Genomic DNA, 24,714 nt, shown 5'->3' with positions numbered 1-24,714 from the left:
AGATGCTAAGCCTGAGTTAATGGAAAATATGTCAGCATTTTAGATTTGCTTTGTTTCAGTTCAAGGGTTATGTAGTTACATGAGTGCATCTTGTCTATCTGAAATATAAATTCTGTTTTTAGTTTAACCACAAATTACTTCGTATGGACCTTTGTTGTGTGTTGTAGAAAGTAATGGGGCTTCCTATCTGGCCCCTGGAACTGGGGTTCAAGTAGCTGGAAGCAAAAGTTACAAACTCTAAGAATGTGCATGAAATTATAAACCGTTTGCCTGCTTTTCTTGTTTGGTTGTCTTGTTTTTTCCTAGTGTTTCCCGACCAAACACTGAAAATTGGGAAAACCATTAAGGCTATAGTGTATAGGTGTTGACTTTTACTACAGAATTTCTGTAGAAGATGGCACCTTAAGCAAGATTATACAGCCATGCTTGCTAAAACAATCTACTGTAATATACCCATTATGACAAGATTTCTCAGAGTGCAGGCAGTGGTTTGCTCTCTTCTCAACCCCATCACCTAACATCAGTTCTAATGCCTTGGGCAATACCATTAAAGTGTGTGTTAGCCATAAGTGATGTTTCTGAAATACAAGCTTTGCCAGTGACTACAGTATCTAATACGACAACTAGCGTGCCTAGTTGTTCTACAACACTCAATATTAGAAGAGAAGTGAAAGTTTTGTTTGCGTGGCAGTCAGTGAGCTGTGATCAAACGACAGAATTTCAGAGAATGACTTGAGGAGAACTAGAAACTGCATTTAAAGGGGTCTTGAAGTTAGCTTTACATGCATTAGTCTTCACAGTTTTCACCCAAATAAAAGCATGACATGAACATGGGTAAATTGAATCTCTAGCTTCCAGAAACATCTATTTCCTCGCTAAAACAGTTAATGGAACAGAATCTGAGAATCTCTTGACAGAAAAAAAATCTCAGGTAAAAGAAGTTTTTCTATCTTCTTTAGGTCTTCTAACAATGAAAAGGAAGTGGTCAGCATGAGCATGTTAATAGTAATGGTATAAACAAAGAAATTACTAGAAACCCAACACATTTGCATAAACAAAGCAGAAAGGCAGGCAATAAAATAAATAAAGCACAAAGTAAGAAAATAAAGGACAAAATTACTCTAATTTAAGACTTACTATATAAAGTGTTTAGAAACAGAAACATTGAGAAGTAATATTTCCAGTAGTTTCTGAGAACACAAGAGCTACATTGACTTTGTAGGTCTGTGAACAAGACTACTTGGTTTGCATCACCGAGTGCTGAGAGAGTCTGTTGATGCCATTGCAAGGCTAATTCCCAACTACTACCTTTTCTAGATCATGATGACCAGGCAAGTCCCCCAGTACTGAAGAACAGTAAATATTTCACCTGTCCTTGAAAACAGTAAGAAAGATAATTTAAAGAACTACAGCTTCACTTTGGTCCCTGAGAATCATGAAGAAATCAGAGATCCCAGAGCTGTGCTCAAACATCTTGCAGCCTAAAACCAAAGAGCTCAAAGAGCTCACACACAAATCCATAGGACCAGATGGGACCCACCCAGGGGTACTGAGGCAGCTGGTGGAGTCACTGAGTAATTTTTAATCATTTACTAGCAGGCCGGACTAAACAGGGAGGTCTCAGGTGACTGGAAGTCAGTGTGACACATCCACAAGAAGGGCTGGAGAGACAGTCCAGGGAACTACAGGCCTGTCAGTCTGACAGTGGTGCCAGGGAAGGACATGGAGCAGATCATGTTGAGTGCCATTAGTCAACATATACCAGAAAACCAGGGGATCAGGCCCAGCCAGCAAAGGTTTGGGAAAGGCAGGTCCTGCTTGACCAACCTGATCTCCTACTGTAACAGGACGACCCACTCAGTGGATGAGAGAAAGGCTGTGGATGTAGTCTCTGTGAACTTCAGCAAAGCCTTTGGCGCTGTCTCCTACAGCATTCTCCTGGAGGAACTGGCTGTTCGTGGCTTGGATTGGTGCACTCTTGGCGAAGTGAATATCTGGCTGAAGAGCTGGACCAAGAGAGTAGTGGCAAATGGAGTTACATTCAGCTGGTAGCTAGTTGCAAGCACTTTTCCCCAGGACTCAGTATTGGGTCCAGAGGTTCTCAGATTATGTTCCATGAATTGTTTTAGCAAAGAAATGCATGTCTTTATTGATGATTTGGACAAGGGAACAAATGCCCCTTCAGTCAGCCTGCAGATGACACCAGACTGGGCTAAAGTGTTGATCTGCTGCAGGGCAGGAAGGCTCTGCAGAAGGATCTGGACAAGCTTGATCAATAGGCTGGGGCCAACTGTATGAAGCCCAATAAGGCCAAGTGCTGGGTCCTGCCATTGGGTTACAACAATCCCATGCAGTGCCACAGGCTTGAGAAAGAGTGGCTGAAGAACTGCCTGATGGAAAAGTACCTGGAGGTGCTGGTTGAAAGCCGGCTGAACATGAGCCAGGAATGTACCCAGGTGTCCAAGAAAACCAATGGCATCCTGGCTGATCCTGATCCGTATCATCTATTGTCTTTTGTGCTGAAGTGCAAATACTTCCTTCCATGAGAAGACACATATAGCCCATGCTGTGATCTTCAGCAAGGCATGGGGATTCCTGAGGCCTTTAACAATGGCCTTTTTAAACCTGTCTTGAGCATCCTTGGACTTTCCCTACTAAGCTTTCCAATTCTCTGCAAGGCTTCTCTATAGCATTTTTCACAATGATACAAGAAGAGATTAACGATTTATCTTGGAAGTAGATAGACATGTCCAGTATGCTGTTGGAAAGCTTTTTACCCCATAAATGTGGTCACCTGGTAATTCATCCATATGGAATTGTACATGTAGTTAGGAAGGTTTGCCACAGGATTTATAAATTTATGATCAGATTTCTTGTGACAGAAAAATAGTGGGACATCCTGATGATAAGGCTAAATTTTGTCAGATCAGTGACAATAGCAAATGTACTGGAGTGCAAATGTTTCCAGATGCTGCTGCAGCTTTTGAGGTGAAGTATGCTGTTGATCTAGGAATCAGGAGTGAGACATAAGGAGTAAAAAAGACTCAAAAATAATAATTTACTGCCATCGGGACCTCAGGAATTCATATGTTCACCTTCTGATCATATCTATTTGGGAGACTAGCATATTCATACTGTGACAGCCACAGCCACAAACAGCCACCCCACTCTGAAGAAATAGTTATAGTCCAGTATGAAAAAATTACCTTATGATAAGCTGCATCAGACGGCTGGACTTGAGTATGGTAAGAATAGGCTGCACCTGCAAGCACAGGGGAAAACCATGTCCCAAGCAGCTTTAGATGGGACTTGATTGGACTTCCCATTGCAACTGTGTACAGGAATTCTGCATGAGACCTTCTGTGCTAAGTGACACAAACCATCCCATGAAATATCTGGGTCTGCATCACATAGATGATTCTTATAGTCTTTCTTAAAGCAGGAACTGCTAACACCACCACCTAATTACCATGAAGCTCCACAGAATCATATGAGCTACTCAACTTTAGGCAGAGGCTTCCAGGACTGAAAAGTATTCAAATGTGTATATATATGAAGGGCAAACAGGATGTCTAAAGCTGTTTGATTAAACCAGTTTGCTAGTGACCTGGACCTTTCAAGAGCTGTACCCACACATAGGAACTACCTTTTATAATTTAACATTCAGTTAGATATGTGACTCAGTGAAAAATAGCCACCTTGGCAAGGCACTTGGCAAGGCAAGGCACTTAACAGTAAATAATTTTTTTTCTGGTTGATCTTTGTGACCCTGTCTCACATGGGAACAAGTTTCCTGCTTCTGTGATATATACCTGGAAGAGTTTATACCAGGAAGAGGAACCTAGGACAAAGAGAAACATTTAATGGTGAGTGAAAGTCCCCAAAGTAGCTATTTCTTTTGGATGAGATACTGATACAATTTTGTGGGATAATTGTCCAAAGAATATCTTAGACAGCTCAAATTGAAGGTGAATCTCTTGTAGATATTTACACTAAAAGTGTTTGATCTGTTTTTTTTTCTTTATAATCACAGAACCTACACATAAGTCTTTATCTGGTTCCTCCACTTCTCCATCATCTGATACTGCATAGTGTTTTTCCTTTTTCTTGAAGAGAAACAATGTCTGACAACACAGGGACAAGTGAAAGGTAATTGAGGACAAGGTCCAATCATCCTATGAACTATGTCCAACAAAAAGTCCTACAGAGTTTGAGCCTTTCCTGAGCCCTCTGGCCTCTGGGGACTTGGCAGGGAAGGTAGGGAGCAAGAGGGAGTCTTCACCCCAGCAGGGAGAAATCTGTCCTGTTTTTTGCAGAGACAACATGGTCATTACATTTGAGAAGTTGCATTTAAGGTTCTCTGGTTGCCAAGTCAAGTACAGCCCTACTGCCATGTACCCAACAAGGGAAGGACAATCTCTCCCAAGCAAAGAAATGGCAAAGCAGCAACTGAGGCACACTCAAATTGAAATCTGTTTGTGTGTACTTCCTCTATCATCCTGCCTCTACCTCTCAGCTAGATGAGGAGGAGGAAGAATGACTGATCTTTCATTCATCCTGTCTGATCAAAGGTTTCCAAGCTTTTCTAGGTCAACATGAGGGAAAAGGCTGTCTGTTGTAGCAGAACATTACTCTGACATGGTTTGCATATCAGCACAAGGACAAATAGTTTAGGAACTTCTGAAAGAGGAAGATGAAGAGATTCTGGATTCTTAGGTCTAACAATATAATGGCAGTTATAACAATATGTTGCCTCCATCTTGAACCCTACCAGACAAATCATCATCACTCATTCAGCATGCCACTTTGTTCTATGCAACATTTTGAAAGTATTTAAATTTTAAGGACTCAGCAAGATTAAAAAAATATGAGCCAGAGATTAATATCATCCTTGGAATTTTGCAGGATTGGTGGGCAGGTAAACAGAAATTGTGAATCCAGCACTGCCTTAAAAACATTACAATTAATAATAAACACTTCTAAGAGGAAGAATGGTTCACCAGAGCATCAGAAATTATTTCTTTTCCTGAACTCAGGCAAGAGGTAGAAATTACACCAGTTTTAACATTTCACAGACAAAAGGTGGCTCCCACTTTACTTGCAAATCAGTGGTACATTCTCTGAAGGATGGGGGGAAAACAGCTGACTATCACAAAGAAATATTATATATTGACTAACCCTTCTATCACCTAATCCATCAAGAAAATGAAACAAAAAACATAGGATGAATATAAATGCCATTGAAAGTATTAAATATTGTTAAGTTACAGTAGTCTGATTTTCAATTTGGTATCATTTTACCTCCTATTTATATCTGCCCAACTCTTTATTTAACAGGATTACTTCAAATATCTGGATATATAACAAAGCTGTCCATATCTAGGAGAAAAATGTCTTAGATTTGTCTGGGATAGAGTTAATCTCTTCATAGGTCTGGCTCAAGGTTATGTCTAAGTATACAAAACTTCTTAAAAGCTTTTCTCCTGAAAAAATTGTTTAATTGTACTAAACCTTAGTACCTACACCGTAGCCATGGGAGCAGTACAAGTTGCCCACTTTCTGAACAGCTTCCTGCTTTGTGTTGGTACAGTTAGTAACTGGTGGCCAGAAGCAAATGGCCATCCCTGGTAAGAAGGAAATCACCTCTTCTGCAGAAGCAGGATTGAAAATTAGAAAGCAGGGTTGGCCAATAATTCCTCTGCATATACCCATCGTCCCAGTATTTGCCACCCCTTGCAGACTTTTGCCCTAGCAGAAGGGGTTTATATTTAAGTTATTAAGTAGTTGTACAATTTCTTTCTGCACCACTGGAAAAAATGAGGTCCCACAAACAAGCCATAGACAGATTTCCTACAATCCACTCCTTGAACTCAAACAGATATTATTACAAATCAGGCCAAACCCCTGTAAGTAATGCATACCTCAAAACCAATACCATTGGTGTTCCTCAAGAAATTTACTTCAAATATTTCTCCTTTCTTCCTATCTCTTTCCTATTTTTCTCGTGTTTGATTTCTGCTGTGGAGGAGGTTTGCACACCCTCCCCCCCCCCGACTCTGTTTTCATCTGGACATGTACGATGACTTGAAAAAAAAAGGAAAAATCATGTTTATTTAATACATTGTTTGCAGCAAGAGCTTCAGTAAATTCTGCTTGTCCCTGCACCAGTGGGCTGTAGAATTTCCAGCAGGTTCTTCAAGGATGCTTCAGCTTCAGCCTCAAAAGCAATTGTGTGGAGTCAGAACTTTCTGAATGGGAGCACAGTTTTCAGTGGATGTGTTTGGTCACAGGTCAGTTTATAACCCATAGGACAAGGAGGAAAATTAAAAACACTTTTAGGAAAATTAAAAACACCTCACTTCTAAGTGAGATTCTAGATAATGTAAAAGAAAGAAAAACAAATGCTTTCCTAAGTGATACAGACGCCCAGGGCTAACCTTCAAGTTACTGAAGAAATTTAGCCAGAACTGTTACACCATAGGCAATCTGGACAAGCTGCCACAACCACAAGATTTACTGCCAGTTTATTACTGACTATGGAGACAAGCATCAGTGTTTCCACTGACAGCTGTGAGGACTTCTCAGTGAAAATCATGAACCTTAAGGGCACAAAGGGACATGCAGAAAAATGGGGAACAGGAGTTGTGTTTGGGCCATAATGGTTCCTACCTGCTGTTCCCTCCTCCATACACTGTTCCCCTTCTCCTATGTGGAGTTCCTCCCAGGGGATCAGTGTGGTCCTTCCTCACAGAGTACAGTTCTTCAAGAACAGAGTGTTCCATTGTGTGTCCCCCATGAGCCACATCTACTCCACCATGGTCTTCTCTATGGGCTTCAGGGGAATCTCTGCCCCAGCATCTGCAGCACTTCTTCCTCCTTCTTCACCGATCTCAGTGTCTTCAGGGCTGTTGCTCACACCTCTTTTTTGATTACCTTCTTTGCTTTTGTGGCATTTTTGCCCTTTCTTAAGGTGCCACCATCTTGGCTGAAGGGCTCAGCTGTGCCCTCTGGTGTGTCCAGCATGGGAGCAGCTGTGGCCTCTTCTCACAAAGGTCTACCTGCAGCCCCTCCACTGAAATCTTGTCACATAAACCTTTTTCACAAGTAAAAAACTCCACAGATTGGGTCTGGGTTTCTCTGTGGATAAATAAGGAGCTCTCATTAACTAGAAAGAAGGTAGGAAAGCTAGAAGGAGATCAGGAGTACATTGATGCCTCAGCCACTGATGGGAAACAAGACAGAAGGAGTGGACAAAATGACAGAATACTGAGGAGGAAAGAGCAGATTATAAGACTGTGAGGAAACAGAGAAAGGGAGGATTGTTAAATTAATGACTGCAGGGAGTGAAGAGGAATGGCCAAGGAGCAAAGCAATGGCCTGTGTGAGAGGAGTGAAAGGAGGCTGGGAGATAGACACCCTGAGATAGACACCTAGGCAAATTAAGCAGGGAAAAATTAAGAGCATAAATTAATACTAGGGGAGAGAAGAATACTGCAGAGGAGGAGGAAAAAAAATTAAAACAAACTTTGAAAGTTTGCAGGAGGGGAGAAAGAGAACATAGAGAGAAAGTGGAGGAAAGAGCATATGAAATTTGGATTTGTTTTTTCTTAAGTTTTACAGAAAATGTAGTAAGTGTACATAAAAGCCAATTGCCCATTTGTCACTTTCAGATATTCTGCAAATGCACTTCTCTTTTGCAGAAAACTTAAAAGCATTGGTAGATGTTTTTCAAAATGAAATGGGTGTCCCCCCTTCTGTTTGGTGTGACTTGTGACTAAACCTAAGAGGTTATGTGGCAGTGTCCCAAGGTTATGTGCCATGACCTAAAGCCACATGGCTTGTTATATTTATTGTATTTTCTAATTGACACTAGTGCATTCCTCTTACTTTCAAAACAAGGTATGCTGAACTAAGATATAGTTAAGGTTGTGAATTTACATCAGGTTTTGAAAAGATATTTAGAATGCAGGCCTTCTTCTAAAATGCAGCCACTATAAAGCCCAGGAATTTCTGCGTTGAGGATTTTTGTATTTCTTTTAAACAGCTTTAGTAAATGAACTGCTGATTTGAGGCAGTTAGCCTATGTCCAGCAAAATGTACCAAAGCTTGCAACACTTTCAGGCTTATGACTAACATAACTTTTTATAGTAGTTTATACTGGAGAATCCTAAGATTTTAATACTATCTACCTCCTGTAAGTCCTCTTCACTTCTACAGTAGCTGTCCCATTCTGAAACTGCACACAAGGATAGTTCTTCTACACAACTGTAGGAGAACTAGTTCCTGCAAAACCAAAGAAATAAATCAGCTCTCTGAAAAAAGGCAAGGATTTCAGCAGGAGATCTGTAATTGCGTATCTAAAACTCCTTCTGCATTGCCCACAAAGGAGCATCTCACAATGATGCTCTCATTGAGTCTAACAAAGGAGGTGAAGGCCTGGCTCCTGTACCCCTTCTTCCTCCCAGGTTTAGTAAGGACTGCAGCTCTTTCTATCAAGAGGGCTACAGTGATGTAGTGTCTCTTGACCCAGCCACCTGCTATCATAAAACTCATGACAGCTAGAGAATGAGGTCACTGCTTTATTGCTGAATATCTTGGAGATTGGCAAAGGAAGGCAAAGATTCAGAGGAGGTAGATATAAGCCATTTTTCTTAGGAAAACAAAGATCAAAATGAGAAGGGTACAGCTTAATGTAAGACATACTATTATTTCAATCAGGCATTCCCATAAAGGAGCAAATCTGAATCATGGTTTTGTGGCACACATAGCAGTCATCCACTGATTAACAATCTCTGCCTGGATTAATGAGTCAGCCAAATCACCCACACATATGAAAACTACAGATAAAATTTATAAGAGCTGTCATTTTCCTTGAGGAAAAGGCAGCTCTGATTAATGAATCTTAGTCTGATAAGGTTCCCAGTCATGGACAGCAACACATTCATCCCTGCTATGAACTCTGAAGATGATGTTACTCACCAGTGATTAATGATTTGGGGTATTTCAAATTGGTGCAGTATAACAAGCATTGCATAATCACTCTGGAAGTCAGGCATCTCATTTTGGTTTCTTAAATCAGTACCTTTAGTCCCTATTAAAACATATTTGCCTTTAATTATCTTTTTTGTTGTTGTTGTTTTTAAATAAGAAGCAAAATTGAATTAGAACCTTGCTTCCATTCTTAAATCCCTTTTAGATTCCTTGAAGTTTTTGGCTTGGAAGTGCGACGTATTTCTATGAGAACAAAAAATAAACCTACAAGCACTTCTCAAGTACTAACCATGGTACTAGCCTGCTTTGAAATCTGGATTTTCTTAACATTTTTCTTCCATATTTGTACGTCAAATGCTACCTTATTAGCACTGTTTTGGTGGTTTTGGACACCGAGTCCTCACTATTAACCTGGGAGAAAATTAGGCTGGCAGTAAAGTACTTCAGAGAAGGTGAGCAGTTAACAGGGCAAACACCAATTTTATGGCTCCTTTAGCCAGCACTCTCTGAAATCAGATCCAGCCACTAGTGTCATCTAACCAGGTTTGAGGAAAGTTTTGTATTTAAATTTATGCCTAAGACATTTAAATTAAATTTCCATTATATGTAAAGACAAAGTCAAATCTTCACATTTATCTCTAGTCCAATGAAGTGGTCAGTCTGCTCAATAGGCTGTGGCAGGGACTGAGAAAAATGTTGAGGCCATCTGAGCCAGGGTTGCAGCTGTTCTATGCTCCTCATTTAGAGATGAACAAATGCCTCAGCAGATTCCTACAGGACGGACAACCTTTCACTTTGGGATGGGTGAGTGTGAGAAAGGGTTCTGCTGAGGAGTCCAAATCTCTATCAAAGAGAATTCTGTTGAATGCTGTGGGTTAGAATTTAATCAATTACTGAAGATAATACTCCAATGGTCAATCTACACCCATTTATTTAAAGATTCAGCTTGGCTCATTTCACACTGGGCAGTTCAAAGATTTGGTGCATGCTACAGCATACAGTTCCTGTATGGGTGCTTTTCACTTTCCAAGTTCAGTGTTATTATGACATTTACATACTGAACAGCCATCCACGACTTCATTACAACAGCCTCTTCAGTCAACAGCACCAGCTCAATTACCATGTTATCTGAGATACATAGAATGCTCAACTATCGTTAAAAAAGCAAAGCAATCAAAAAATCTGCAAGAGCTCAGATACCTACCCTTGAGTGAGTGGCCTCAGAAGTAACTCCTCCTTATTAGCCCCATGTCTAACACCAGATGGACACTGAAAACCCTGAAAATCTCCTGAATGCAGAACAGTGCATGATTCTCCTTTGAGGAGGAGAAATTATCTCAACAAAGATTTTTGGCACTTCCTGATTTGCTAGTATGTGTAGCCTTCGAGTGGTGCAGCATGGAGGAGTTACTGTGTCCTGAAAATAGGAGCTGTGGAGAAGCAGCCCTGCAGAAAACAATAGCAAAAGAAAAAAGTTACTTCCATTTCATGTGATCTGATCCTTTTGGGTCCCTGGATTCTAACTCACATTGTGTGCAAACAGAAAACATACATAATTTGATTTTTTTTTCTGGCTGTCTTTTGCCCATTAAAAATCTGCTTTTCAGCCCCACTTATGGCTTTCTTAGAGGTGCTAGGAAATCCATTTCCACTGTGGTTCTCCAGAGGTTCTTCTCTCTCTCTGGTCAGAAGAAAACCTCAGTCTGTGCTTCCCTACCCAGGACAGGACCCAGCCCATTACTGGGATATCATAACTCTTCTCCATGTTCTTTTCTACCCACTCGCCCCATGAGCCTCCAGTGAGTGGGTTTAAATCTGACAGGGTTCTTGTGCATAGCCTCTCTCCCCAGTATGTAATCCCACAGACAGTACAGCTCCATCTGTGCCACATTTCCAAGCATGTGGGGGAGGATCTGCAGGCTGCAGGTTTATTTCAGTGGCATAGAACTTCCATAAGCTTTTGCAGCCCTGAGTGGGCAAGAGTTGGAGGGCAGTAAAGCTCCCATCCCACCTTTTTTTCCCTTCTCAGAAGTCAGCTTTAATATCAAAGAGCAAACTGCAAACACAGGATGAAACAAGATGCCAGGCTCCTAAAAAGCAATGTCAGTGATAAATAGTGTGATCATGCCAAGACGTTTGTGGGTTAGCTTACTGCAGTTCAGATTTAAAAAGAAAATTGAGAAATATTGCATGATGAATTATGCACAAAAGACCCACAGTGACAGGGTATTACTATGGTGACCAGTGCAACATCATACTTAGACTACAATGATAAGAGATGTCAGTGGCAGAATCCTGCCTCCTGAAGCAGCCAGACCTTTAGGGGAGCTGAGTACACTTTAAAAAGAGGATGAAGGTGTTTCTCAGAGATAACAAAGCAAAAACACAGATAGAAACACTATCCTAGCCATGTAGAAGTCTGGAGCTGGGACATGAGGGCTCTTGGATTTCCAAGTACAGCTCTGAGACTACAGCACTACATTTTCAGTATTTCTAGTGCAACAGGCAGAAAACAAGAAAAAACAATGGGTGCATTTGTGAAGCTGGATACTAGAGGAATACAAAGACTGTATTTTAACTTCTTATGAGGAAAACATCACTGCTCAGTTGTTTTCAGCTTGCACATTGATGTTTTGTTGCTAAGGAAGCTATGTCAAATCATGGGATACAAGGCTCAGACCCAGGAAATAGAAAATCATCCCGAAGTCCATATCTAGCTATAAATCACACATTATTTCTTCGAAGAGCTATCTATTAAGGGAAACATATTGTCTCATAGCTCTGTGATAATTTTCCTCTGAAAAAAAGTTCATATTTTGAGTATGCCAAACAGATAGTATTCCATCTTTGTGATAAATTAAAAGCATATACCTGTGTCAGACTTCAAGTCTATCATGTTCCTCACTAAGCTGGTTTTTGTTTTGTTTTGTTTTCTCTAGTAATATGTTCATAAACATCTTCTGCTTCTTTCCGCTCTGGATTAGGCCATTAGTCTTTTCTTGTACCTGCTTGTGCCTGGTGCTGCTACTACAGATTCTACACTTTGCTTAGCCCTCTATGGTAGCCATCATCCAGTTTGACTTGCAGAAGCCTCTGATCCCTCTTATTTCTGTAAGGCCTTCTTAAAGCTTTACTTGTAAGAATCACAGCTTATTTGCCTGGCTGTAGCATTACTAGCTTCTGAAATCAGGATAAATCAAGGCATCCTAGTTTCATGAGGAACAGACAGTTGAAATACACTTGGTGGCCTGCCACCAGGGCAATCATCACCAATACTACAGCTTCAGGACAAATAAGCCTTACAACAAATTATCTCCTTTTAGCTCCAGAATACTAGCAGATTGCAGAGGATATTTCAGGAAAATAAGCTGAAACAGTATTCAGAAAGCTGCGACATAATATTGTAGAATATTTTTTTCACAAGAGACCTCTGGAGGTCTGTGATCCACCACTTGCCCCATCACACCTTTAAAATCCATGGTTAAAGGAGTGCCAGCTGAACCAGGGTGCCTCAGGACTTGGTCAGTAGAGCAGGGAAGATCTACAGGAGTGGAGATCCCATGGCTTCTCAGTATCTCTCTTCCTCAGTCAAGGATCTTGCTGGGGAGTAAGGGGCCCCTTTGGTCTCTGGCAAATGTCTTTGGTGCTGTCCCTCTGTACCTGAGAGAAGAGTCTATCTCCTCCCTTTCTGTTTTCCCACCACAAAGAAGTTGAAGACATCCAAAAGAGTCCTCCTCTCCCTTCTTATCTCCAGGTTGAACCAAAGTCTTTTCTCCATCCCTTTCCAGATGTACTGTGCTCCAGCACCTTCTCTATCTCTGTGGCAACTGCTGCACTTTTTCCATGGAGTCAGTGGCTGCCCATTTCCAAGGAGTCAAAACTGGGCACAAGTCTCCAGATGCAGCCAGGCTCACTGGTGCTGCTGCAAGGAGAAAGACACCTAAGTTTGGGATGAAGTGGCACAAAAGAAAGTCCAGGCAGCTGAGTCTATTAGAGTCATCTGAAGCACTGGCCTTGGTGCTCTCCTGAACTTGACAGGGGAATTCTCAAGTGAATGGCTTCTGTGTACCAGATACTGATTTTTCCAAGAGGAGACATCAAAGAGTGGCACAGAATCAGGTGTATAGAACAGTTCCTCAACACTGTGCCAGCCCTGCAGGAGAATACCCTTTAAAACTGTCCCCAAGGGATGCTGGATTAGATGTGTTTCTTCCCACTGTTTGTACCTTAAGCCCTTGTACCTGATTTTCTTTGGCCTCATAAGAGGTAAAAAAGTGACAGGTTTAAAATTGTAATCTATTTTATGCCATCAGACCCCTTAAATAATTGTACTTTAATTAATTTTGGTTTTCATTTCTGGCAAATCCTGATGTGTGAAAAAGTGATCCAGAGTCCAGCACATTAAAATGAATACTGTCCCACTACTCAGGGCAGAGGGCTTTCTTGTCCATGAGAAAACCACCGAAAGGCTCCCTAACTTTTACCTGGAATATATGCACATTCCATACTAATACTTAGGCATTGATAAAAGTATATTAGTTCAAATTTTTGTAAGTACCTTTCAGAAACTGCTCAAAGACTTGTCTTTGTGCAATGATCTGAATGCTATCCACTTCCATTGAAACAAATTATTTTCAGGACTAAAGAATTAATCTAAAGTTGTCTCTGAAACTTCTTTTCTAAAAAAGACAATTAATTTTAGACACAAAAATCCATAGAAATAATTTTAGATTATTTAATTAAACTGTTGAATTTGGAGCTGTTCTTCAAAAATGATCGGTTATTATTGCATTCTAAGTAGCTTGAATAAGACTTAAATTTGAGAAATTAAAATCAGTCACTTTAGCAGTGGAAATCCCATGGTTCAAACTCAGCTCTTCTGTAATCATTTTAGATCAAAAATACTTACAAACAACCATAGGAGAGGAGAAAACAAGATCAGTCCCTTCCTTAGATGGCTAGGGCTGATTGTTGCAAACCCACAGCATCAGTTCTCGTATGATGGGGAAGTGAGAAACCACATATAATTACTGTCTGGAGTCTTGGAGCCACTAGCTGCCTTTAATTGCAGAGTTTGCAGACTGTGTAATGTATCTCTCTGCAATTAAATCCAGTTCACTCACATCCCACCTGAGCAATTGACCTTCAGTGATGCTGCTGGAGCAGGGGGGTTAGACTGGCCTCCAGAAACCCCTGCCACCCTCAGCTGTTTTGTGTCCTTGGGAGGCTGTGATCCCCCACCACAGCAATGAGGAGGTGCTGTCAGCAGCCACCCTAAGAGAGCCCTCCTCCCGATGCAGAGCAGCAGCCCAGTCAAACCCTAGGTCAAGAAGTCTCAGCTCTTTACTCCTGCTCTATGCCAGAGGCCAGCAAGATCCCTACCAGCTGCAAGGGCAAGGTGAAGCATTTCCTGACAGGCTGGAGTCACTTGGTAGGAGCTCATACTCAGAATAAAGATGAAGGGGGGTGTGGTAATGGTGAGGTGCTCACCTCAGCATTCCATGCTGAGCTACAGAGCAGAGATGCCCACCAGAGCTGAAGTCTCATACATTTCCTGGCCTGACCTGAGAGATCAAGGAGACCCCAAACCTTAGAAGCTCAGAAAACACAGACTCCCAGCTGAGATGGGTTAAAGGTTTCTTTGAGGTGACACAGGCTGCTTCTCCAAAGGCTAGTGCTGATGATGAGGGTAGCTTTACAATGTTATGGAAGAAGAGAAACTGCTTGATGATGATGGGACAGTTCTTGAGGAACTCCTTATTTGCTGTCCCTGCCTGTGGGAGGAAGCCCTTTGCAGAGACTCAGCCACCATCTGGCCTCAAGGAAATAGCTGTGATCAGTGTCTGGGATGTACTGGTGAGACAGGGAAAACAGAATCCACAGGCTCACAAGGCATCATGATTAAGGGGTCAGAGCTGCACTCCACTGGCAGGGTCATGGAGAGGAGATACAAGGGCAGCCAGAGTGACAAACATGAGAAACCCTCACAAACGCCATAGGCTTTAGGAGCCCTGGCTTCGGGAGTTCTGACTTTCCTTTGTAATAACATTTCCATGCTCCAAACATCCTCCCATACCCACCCACAGAAAACCACCAGCAGGAAAAACAGGCTGCACATCAGAGGTAGAACATTTGTTGAGATAGGAGGAGCTGGCATTAGTTTATTTTCCATATCCTTTGAGACATTGTTAATCTGAACAAATTCATTCCTGCCCTGAAATTACTTTAAAGAGCAGTTTTGCAGATTATATGCAGAAATTACCTGGGCATGGCTGATTTATTGTGTTCTTTAATGTTCTTGCAACAAAAACAATCTTGTCATTCTCCTCTGTACAATGAACCCTGTTCAAAAGGATGCTAAAAAATAGCCTAACAAGCCATTCTTGCTGGACATAAATTAAACAAACGTAATTTAACCGCTGACGTATTAAATAGAAGCAAGAGAAAAAATTCCTGAACATGGAATGATTTAGAGATGTGGGTATGGCAACAATATATTGTCAAATTTTATGCCAAGCATGAGTCTGACTAATAATGCCCATAAGAGAAAACACACTGGATAATGCAGATATTGCTGCAAATGGGCATTGGGATTTCCTTACCCTGTTGCAGTCCAGATCTCCCTGCAGCAAGAACTAGTTCTCGTGGTACATATAACTGCAAGTGAATGTAAAATTTTTACCAGAAAGACCTCTTGAATGCAAAAATAAAATTCCAGACTTCTGGAAATAATGTCAAAATCAAATGAGAGATCCTAAAAGCTTGATGGCCAGGAGACAATGATCAAGTTCACATTTTATTTATCTTAAATGAGTGATTTAAGCATCTGAGTAGCATTAAGGAAAATGGAAAGCATAGGGATTATATTTTCTTCATTACTGAATGTTTAGGTCAGGCAGATGTGGGGCTAACCAGTAGACATGCTCATGTTTTGCTATTATGGCATTATCTGAAAAAGGAAAATATAAACCGCATTACCATACCACATGTGCTATTGCCTAAAGGTTGCTCTTTTCCCAATTTGCTCAGAACAGAGCTGACTTTTATAATAGGCATTTTCCCACTTAGGCCAGGCCTGTAAATAATCTTGTTAGAAGTCCTTTTTAGGAGGATTTGGTGGACATAGGTGCATTGCTGTACAAAAGCACATGCACTATGACATGTGCATTTGCTCCTGGTTTAAAATGCAAGCCAGGCTCCCTGCATGCTTTTCAGAGGGGATGCAGCAGCAGATTTGGAAAGCTTTTCTTCATTTTCTCAAGCAGTAGTGCTGCAGCAGCCTAGAAACCTTAGTTTGTTTCCATCGGCCTTTGCAGACTTCTAAAAGATAGATCTGAATGATTTTTTTTTAATTCCAGCAGAAATCTCACTGAGATTTGACTTCGATTGTGGCCTTCACACATGCTCAAGACACATTATATATGTGTAGATGGATAGATGGAAACTAATCCTGCAGAGAGGGAGGCAACTTTGCATCAGAACCCTCTATGGCTTAATTACAACCAACACACTTGTGTCAGATGTTTTCATCTTGAAAATTGGGCACATTACACCAAATACTTTTTCCAGACATTTGACATCAGCAACATATGACAAACATGCTAAAATAGTACTTCTTTCTGCACTTGGACTATGGAAAACTCCTACAATTTCATGCAAATTAGTTTTAGCTTTTAACAGTTGCCCTCCAATGTGTGTGGTATGAGTTTCATCATGTTATTAATGAGATTAGTTAAATTGCATTTCTGATGTGCCTTTGAGCTACAGGTCAAAGGGGAATTGACTGCCCAGTATGTGACTGGCTCTTATTCCACAGCTTTTCAATCACATTTCCAAGGCAGACAATTCATGTGTTTGACCCTGTGATCCAGAACAATCCATAGCAGGAGAAGGCCTTCAAAAAAGAAAGGCAAAGCATTGCCAGTGTCAAAGAGCAAAACAAGCTTTGGTTTGAGTGATGTTTGTTTTTAGTTCCACATGCACGTTCTTGGCAAGAGGATGTCCATGCTGTTAGGATTTTTTTTCCTTCTCCTACCAAAAGTCTTCATTATAACAGGTGTCTCCATTCACATTTTCTTCACTATTGGCTTGCAGATACTTACCCTAGTTTAAACACTGAACATTATCTAGCATAGTTACTGTTCCCTGATATAATCCTACTTAGTATTTTATTTCCTTAATTAGTTAATATGCTGTCACTTGAAACAGTGCTACTTTACCCAGTGAAATCCAGATTAAAGAACAGAACATGAACTATTAATACAGGACCTAAATACATGCTTGAAAAGTTCCCTGAGATCTTCAGTGATTATTTTATTACAAAGTCTTTTATTGTAATGAACCTAGATGTTGGACCTAAATAAAGAAAACTTATTTATACTTTTCACAATAGAATTAGCGTAATAGGTCAAGCTTTGAGGCTGCCAACATTGCAATAAGATAGTCAGAGGTCAAAAAAGAAAATTAGTCAAGTTTGAATTTATGAATGGCTTTGGTTTTAAGAATGGTATCAGTAAGTCTTACGCAAAATACTTCTTAGGAAAATGAAAATGTGGGAGAAATGTATAGGTAAATTGCAGAGACATGGCTTTTTGTTTTCTTAAAGGTGTTTGAAATACTTATTCTAACACAGAGGGAAGCCTAATCTTTTAAATAAGATGCAGATTGCTAAAGACTTAGGTCAGAGGAGAAAACCTGGCCTATATGTTTTTACAAAAAGCTATCAGAAGTTGCAGTCTTATCCCCAGTCCAAGAGGAATTTAGGAATATAAATAAATTGCACCAGGATCAGAAGTGATGAGTGTATAGCCGCTGACTGCAAGGAAAGCTTGTGAGCATACCGTGGTGAAGAACAGAAGCCAGGCAGTCTCTTAGCCTCTTGTAGTTTACAGCCCATTTCAGGTAGCTTCTCTGCTCAAGAAGTCATGTAAGAGAAATTTAATGAAGACACAGCTTTCTCCACTCAACTTTTTTTAATTGGTCCTCTTTCCTGATTTCAGTGCCAAATCAGAAGATTACCTTGACAAATAAAATTTCCTTGTATCTTGTTGACTGTTCAGTAACTAGGCAGACTAAACAGCTGAGGTTATGCTGACTGTACTTGGAGACAAAGCAGAGGAGAGCACCTTGATTTATTGTCAGCAGGAAGCTGCTTCTTCCACTGTGGGAATGTGGTGTCTGAGGAGGCAACAGTAGCTTTCACTGCAATTCACAGTACTTCTGACATGAGAAAGGTAAAGGCATGCTTTTGTCATAACAATGTTATTTTCTGGGTGAAAAGAGGTGAGAAGTAAGCAGCCTCACCTTTATTCAAATGAGTCCACACTCTTCCCCTCTTATATGAAACCTTTCTGTCTACGAGGAAGCTCATCTAAAAATGCAGTTGATATGTTCAATGTGGAACTGAACAGCTGAATTTTAAAGCATTAATATAGTAAAATAAATTATTTCTGTGTAGTTTTTCTCTTTACATTAGTGATGAGTCAGCATAATGTACCGCAGCACCACTGAATGGCTGCATTGGCTCTGCTATCACAGTTGACCTTCATTTTACAAGCAACCAGTTACATGGTTACCTTCACTTGCCCTCTATAGTATGTAATTTATCCCCCGCTCTTTGTATGAACAACTCCTCTGGGTAACACATTACAGTGATTCTCTTCAGCATGTGCAAAAGCCACGATGACAGTCAAATATGAATCTCATTATTTCTGCTGGAATAAAAAATTGTTTGGGTCTGTCACATAGAAGCTTTACCATCCATGCAGTCTAAAAGTTTTTCAAAGTCAAATAATAATTCCAGCCTCCTAGTCTCAAGCCACAGGATGTAAACCCTCTATCACTTACACAGAGGCTTATTATTCCCTAAAACTATTTTACATTTTCTGTAACTGTTTTGATTTTAAAAACTACTGCTGAATTGCAGAACACTGAATTGCATTTTCAGCTATACTAGCATGTATGACAGCACAGGATAGAAAACAAATCAGCCTCTGGTGGATAAAATTCTAATAGGAGTTGATCTTTAAAGCATTTCAGTGATTCTGCAGGACCATAAAGAGAATTTAAAATCATAACAATTGGGATCTGTATTAAATAATTCTGTCTTCAGATCTGTTAGTTATGCATGGAAACAAGAACTGGCTATTTGCTCAAGGTGAGAAGCAACTGTGAAATTCAGCATGAGAACACAGAAGAGGTTCTTTGTGAAATACTATCCTAGTCTAAAAAATCTGAAGACAGACCTAAACTATACCCTATGTATTTTCCTAACAACTCTGTGATACTGTGAAACAAGAATCATTAAAGCTGAAAAAAGCACCAAGGAAATAGGCAAGTTTTTCTAACCAGCTGGTTTTTACTTTCTGGCCTGCTGTAATACAAATCTAAACGAATTGGTGTTTCTGCAGAAACCATGCATTTTTCTTGCATTTCTTCCCAGTATGCACTCTACCACATGAATCTTCTCTTTTGGTCTCCGTCTAAGACCTAGATGTCTCTCATGACCCTGAGCTCTTTTTGGTTGAGTGGACAGTGGGCCAAGGGGTAGTGTGTGCCTTGGCTGACTTGGGACAGGAGACAGGGTACCAGCTGCCCACCTTAGCTCTGCTCCTGAGCTTTTGGGGAGCTCACCAGAAGACAGAATCCCTGACAATTCTCTGCTTTCCCTTATACACAGTACTGTGTCTTCCTTCTCGTCTTCCTTGAGACCAGTTTTTACAAAATTTATATGACATCAAAGCCATTGGGATTTCCACCCTTCTACCCAGCATGACTGAAGTAGGTCAACACATACAAATAGTTACATATACAGATCACAGACTTTTCCCCTGCAAAGGGATGGGTCTTCTAGTGCAGCACTAAGCAAATTGTCCTTTCACAAATACTTGCTAGCTCTCATTTTCAATAACACTGACTGCCTGCATGACAAACATAATCACTTTGCCATTTCTCATCCTTCTGGACTGGTATAGGCCCAGTTGGTTTGTTTTATGTTTACTGATCAGCAGCTATTTCAGAAACTAGGAAAAAGGGAGACTGAGATTACTCCCTAAACTGGTTAATTCTGGACTTCTGTGAAGTTTTCACATACCACTTTCTGCTGCCACTGTGTAATAAAAATATTGAATTGCTCTTTTCCAATTACACAAACTGACAGCAGAAGACCAGGAGTCAAGCATGCATGTGTTGTGGGTGTGTGAGCATGCTGTGTGTCCTCCTGCAGAGACTGTCTCCCTGCTGGAGATTTCTGGCATGCACAGATACAGGCAAAACAGAAGAGGAGGGAAATAACCTTGTAGACCTTTGCACTTTGTTGTCTAAGATCCTCTGCCAGCCTATATACCCCTCACCCAGCCTGTATAATTGTAGCTGCTCTCTATATCTGCAAATTTGTATAAAGCAGAAGAAATACATTAGTGCATTTGACTACTGAAAGGCAAAACTTAAAAAAGTTTTTGAGAACTCTGTAGTTATTAGCAATCAAAAATGACAACATCCTCTTCGGTGTTTTGAATTAAGTTTAGGAAGGAAATTCCATTCTGTAGGAGCATCCGTGGACAGCAGGGAGAGGGAACTCTGCAGACCTGAGACATTCTGAGAACACGTGGTTTTAGTTGGTAAAAAGGGCCTCCAGCCACCAGCCTCAGCTGAAGGGATGTCCCAAAGAGAGAGTGAGAGAGAGAGCAAGAGGGTAAGAGGTGAGAGAGGTGGCAGGGGTAAGGGAGGTGAGCGAGGTAAGAGCATGAGGACCTTGTTACAATACATTATATCTCCTTTTGTGTTGAACATTCTAATTTACAGTGATCAACTGGTGTGAGATGCAAAACCTACAAACTTTGCATGCACCCTATGAGAACTGTTATATTACCATATCATCTTATATTCTAAACTCTAAAGACTATTCTTACCTACCTTTTCCTGGATATCTTGGTGGGGGCTACACCCTTGGGTCTCTTAGTGTCCCTTTGTTTGTTATCACTCAATCCCATCTTCTCGTTAAGCACTGTCTTCCTGCCTGCCATGCCTACATCTCAAAGCTAGCTTTCACTATTATTTCACTCACAGGTTTTATATTTTCAGTATTTCTTGCCAGGCACTCATATTTGTAAGCTTTTCCTGTCTCATCTTTCCCAACACCATTCCAGATAAATGTCCAGCTGAAGGAGCATGTAACAGAATGCACAATTTACCAGTGGGATGGTAAATTGCACTGAAGAGAATTTGAAATTACCACAAAACAGGTCTTCCAAACACTAGAAATTGAACTAAGATGACCAATATGCAGGAAAGGCCTAGATAAATCATCCCACCTTTTTTGTTGTCTTGCAGAGAGAAGAAAAAGTAAAGAGGAGGGAGTGAGAGAGGAGGAGATAGAAAGGGAGAAAAGGGAGTTACTGTCCACAGTCACTGCTTTCTGGGAAGATGAACAATAATGTTTTGACGTATTTAAAAATGACAATGGTATGGTCTTTGCACATAGTTTAAGAAGATTTAACTAAGTTCCTTGTGTGCTCCACCTGGATAGTCTCAACCATGTCTTTGGATCTTCTTCATCTTTGTTGCAGTGCACCTGGAATTGTAACCGTTGCTTTCTGGGACTATCAGGCATCTAATGGTGTTTGGGATATGTGGATCCTTACTTCACTCATTAGCTCACATTTAATGTATTCCTTTGTGCAGAGAACAAAGGACAAATCTGGGAATGTTTCTGAGAAAAGGACAAGGCTTGCCCAACCTGAGGGACAAGGCCCAGACACTGCTGACCCAGTGAGACACCTTTGTGCTGACAAAGAAAAAAGAGAAAGGGAAAGGGAAAGGGAAAGGGAAAGGGAAAGGGAAAGGGAAAGGGAAAGAAAAGGGAATTTTTAGATCCCATTCATAGGATTTATTTTCTAAGATATATGTAATTTATTTTGGCAAAAAAAACCCCTGTTGTCAGGCTGGATCTCCCCATTTGTGGGAATGGTTACAGCTACAAAGACAAATCTGTGCTCAGCCTTGGGAGAAGGAACATCTCCACAAGGAGGCGGGAGACAAAGTGTAGACAATTCTTTAAACTTATCCTGTAGAAAATTATTCCGAGACGAGACTGCATAATGGAGTTTTCTTTCACTGGCATTCAGAGCAGCGTAGGTGACTTAGCTTCCCATGCTTTTGGCAGCTGCTTGCAGTTCCCTTACAGTTGGTTTTCCAGGCCCACAACTGCCAGTGATGGCAATACAAGGAATCACTCCCAGGGCCTGCCTCAATGTGAAGAGATTCAACCGCTGGACAACTGGTTTGTGATTTTTTGTGATATTTTTTGTGATTTGACTGGCCTGTTTTGCTCTGTTTGTCGAAGCAAGAAGCTAATCTATGTCTGAGGAAAGTGTCTGGTTCAGCAGACTGCAAACATGCCAGTGCAGTGACTTCTGTATTCCTGTTTCCTCTCCATACCTGCCAGTAATGCAGAACTTGCATATGCAATACTCTCTTGCAGACTGGGAGAGTCAGCAAATACTCTCTTTGCTGCTGTTTTGCTCTCTGCACTCAACAAATGCTCTCCCTTCTGAAATCTTTTGGTTTTGCTGTTGTTTTTAATTTCTGATCTTCTCCATGAAGGGTCTTAGACTTGTATCATGGCAGTCTTTGACATAAAGATTTAACTAGTTTCTTCCAATTCACCTTCCACAGTGTGCACAGTGGAAACAAACAGTATGCTGGTTGGCCTCTAGGTTTGCTGAATGAGTCTTCAGAGCCCTCTCTGCTACAAAGCAAACAAATACAAAGTTTAATTAGCATTAAAACATCCCGATTAAAAACAAATTCAGGGTTCCCTGGGGAAACTTCCTTTTGCTTCTGAGATCTAGCAAGAAAAAAAGTGATGGGCATTGGATCCATTTATGTTACAACCACACTTTTCACCATATTTTTGTGTAATGAAAATTAATTAAGACTTGCTAATTTAAACATTAAAACATTAGGAAATTGCTTGAGCAATCCTAATTCCACCTCCACCTCCATACACACATTCTGTACTTAATGAGCCTGCATGGCCTTTAATTACACTTTCAGGTACAATGTGGGATCCTTAGATAGTACAGAATGCACAAAACTGGTAAGTTTGCATATTTCCTTCTCCTGTATTTTTTTTATGTTACCAAGTTTTAATGATACATTAAAGGGACAGCATTCCTAACAGCAGGAAAGTCCCTACAGTTTCCTGAAAACCTGTGGCTAAAGAGAAACAAGAACCTATTAGCACCGCAGCACAGAAACCTGCAGTGTCAGCAGCAAGCAGATGTTCCATGCAGGAGGATATTACTAAAGCCCCAACCATGATGAAAGGGTTGCAATTTATTTCAGTGCTAGTCAACCCAAAGGTGCACCCCTAAGGTATCTGACTCCTTAGTTCTGCAGCTCAGGACATCTTTTTGCCTACCCCTTGCACTGCACAGCAGGTGAAGGAGCTGCTTTTCACTCTGTCACTCTTTCCAGCAGTGATGGGATCTCTGAAGATTAAACCTAGTGTAAAGAACAGGCCATCTCAGTTTCCAGGAAAGAAAGAGATAAATAAGCAGACCAGCTTGAGTAGATAAGGAATTGTGGCAAGACTCAAATGCTAAAAGAGAATATACAGAAGATGGAAGCAGGGATGGGCTACAAGGAGGAATTTACAAACACTGCCCGGGCATGTAGGGAGGGTGTCAGGAAAGTAAAAGCTCAGCTGGAATTTTAACTTGCATGTCAATAGTAACAAAAAGAGCTTCAGCTGCTAAATGGTAAGCAGCTGAACAAGGAAAATGGCATCTGGTCACTGAGTAGGCTGGGTGTTTTACTGAAAGTGGGCACAGTCAAACCTGAGAAACTCAATGCCTTCTTTACACAGCAAGGTCTCCTAGGGTTACAGGCCTGGGATTCATGGAGGGAAGAGATGACTATGTGTGGGTGAGTTAGAAGTTGCTGGAGAAAGCCTGACATGTACAAGTCCATGGAAACACAAGGGCTTTGCCCAAGGATACTGAGACAGCTGTCTGATGTCAGTGCAAGGTCACTTTTGATCATCTTTGAGGAGTCATGGATATCCCTACCAACTGTAGAAATGTTGCACTTACACTTAAAAAGAACTCAAAGAACAGCCCAAGCAACTGCAGACTGTCCAGTCACACTTCAATTCCTGGGAAAAAAAACCCTATGAAACAAGTTCTCTTGCATGATATTTCTGAACACATGAAGAAGAAATAGGCAATTGTGAATAATCAGCGGAGGGTCACCAAGAATAAGTCATAAAAGTGAATGTGCCTGATTTCCCTTTTTTGATAAAAGAATGGGTTTTGTGGATGGGTGAGAGCAATGGATGTCATATACCTTGAATTTAGCAACATTTTCAACTCTGTCTACCAGGATTCTTGTATTTAAGCTAAGACATAATGGTCTGGATGTGTAGCCAACTGATCCAACTTTGAATGAGGTCAGAGGATTGTACTTAATGAGTCATGCTCAAAGGGCTGTGTTGTAGCATCTATCCTAGGACTGATCCAGCAGGAGAATCAAATGCCCAAAGAGGTTGTGCAGTCTCCATTGCTGAGGGTTTTCAAGACCACATAAAGTCCCAAGCAAACTTGTCTGACTTCATTGCTGTAGAATCCTAGGAGACAAGAGGGCTAATGTATTTGTCTCAAACACCAATAGCCGGATCACTGTGGAGCCAACCATGTTGGTGATAACAGCCAAGAATTGTTG

This window comes from Zosterops lateralis (assembly GCF_965231275.1).
Source record: "Zosterops lateralis genome assembly, chromosome: Z".
Classification (NCBI taxonomy): Eukaryota; Metazoa; Chordata; class Aves; order Passeriformes; family Zosteropidae; genus Zosterops; species Zosterops lateralis.
Note: the sequence above shows the minus strand (reverse complement) of the source record.